Here is a 1,488-nt window from a genome sequence, read left to right on the forward strand (position 1 = left end):
ATAGTCCTTGGTTTTAGTCCTAGATCCATGATCCACCTTGAGTTGTGACATGTGGATCTTGCTTGAGTCATCTGCAAATATTTTTCCAATTTTGCCAACACCATTTGTTAAAAGGGCTGTCATTTCCCCATTTAACTGATTTCATCTCCTTGTCAAAACTCAGTTGACCATACATAGATGGGCTGATTTCTGAGTTCTCAATTCTATTCCATTGATCTATGTGTCTGTCATTGTAGCAGTACCATGCTGTCATAACCACCACGGCAGTGTAGTAGGGTTTGAAATCAGGGAGTGAGATGCCTCCTACCTTTAAGGAGTGCTTTGCTTATTCAGGGCCTCTTTCCATTCCAAATGAAACTGGAGATTACCTTTTCCATCTCCTTGAAGAATGGGTTTGGTATTTTTATTGGGATTGTGTTGAATGTGTAAATTGCCTTTGGTAGTATTGCCATTTTCATAATATTGAGTCTTCCTATCCATGAGCAAGGGATATTCTTCCACTTCTCCAGGTCTCTTTTTGTTTCTTGTAGTAATGTTTTGTAATTTTCTTTGAATAGATCCTTTGTGCTTCTGGTTAGATTTACTCCCAAGTATTTAATCTTGTGATTCACTATTGTGAAGGGTATTATTTGTCTTAGTTCAGGCTCTGTATTTTTTTGTCACTGTAGAGATATCCAAGTGATTTTTGTATGTTGATCTTGTATCCTGCTACTCTGCTACTTTGCTGAATTGGTCAACTACGTCCACTAGTTTTCTTGCTGAGTCTTTAGGGTTTTCTAGGTATACTATCATTTCAATTGCATAGAGAGATAATTTGAACTTCTCTTTGCCAATTTGGATACCTCTTATTTCCTTCTCTTGTCTTATTGCTATAGCTAAGACTTCTGATACAGTATTGACTAAAAGAGGTGAGAGGGGGCATCCTTGCCTAGTTCCTGTTCCTAAAGGGAATGCCTTTAACCTCTCTCTGTTGAGAATGATGTTGGTTCTCAGGTTTGCATAAATAGTTTTTACTATGTTGAAGAAATTCCCTTCTAATCCTATTCTGTTGAGTGTTTTAATCAGGAAAGGGTGTTGGATTTTGTCAAAGGCCTCTTCTGCATCAATTGATAGGATCATGTGGTTCTTTTTCTTTGCTTTGTTAATTTGATGAATTACATTGATTCTTTTCCTTATGTTGAACTATCCTTGCATACCTGTTATAAATCCCACTTGGTCATAATGGATTATTTCTTTGATGTATCATTGAATTCTACTGGCCAGTATTTTATTCAGTATTTTTTCATCTATGTTCATAAGATATATTGGCCTATAGTTTTCTACTTTGGTGGTGTGCTTTTCTGGCTTTGGTATCAAGGATATGTTTGCTTAATAGAATGAATCTGGGAGAATTCCATCTTTCTCTATTTCCTGAAACAGTTTATGTAGAATTAGTGACAATTCTTCTTTGAATTTTTGATAAAATTCACTTGTAAAACCTTCTGGTCC

Source organism: Elephantulus edwardii, unplaced genomic scaffold (assembly GCF_000299155.1).
Source record: "Elephantulus edwardii isolate Elephantulus edwardi_28Jun2011 unplaced genomic scaffold, EleEdw1.0 scaffold00223, whole genome shotgun sequence".
Taxonomy (NCBI): domain Eukaryota; kingdom Metazoa; phylum Chordata; class Mammalia; order Macroscelidea; family Macroscelididae; genus Elephantulus; species Elephantulus edwardii.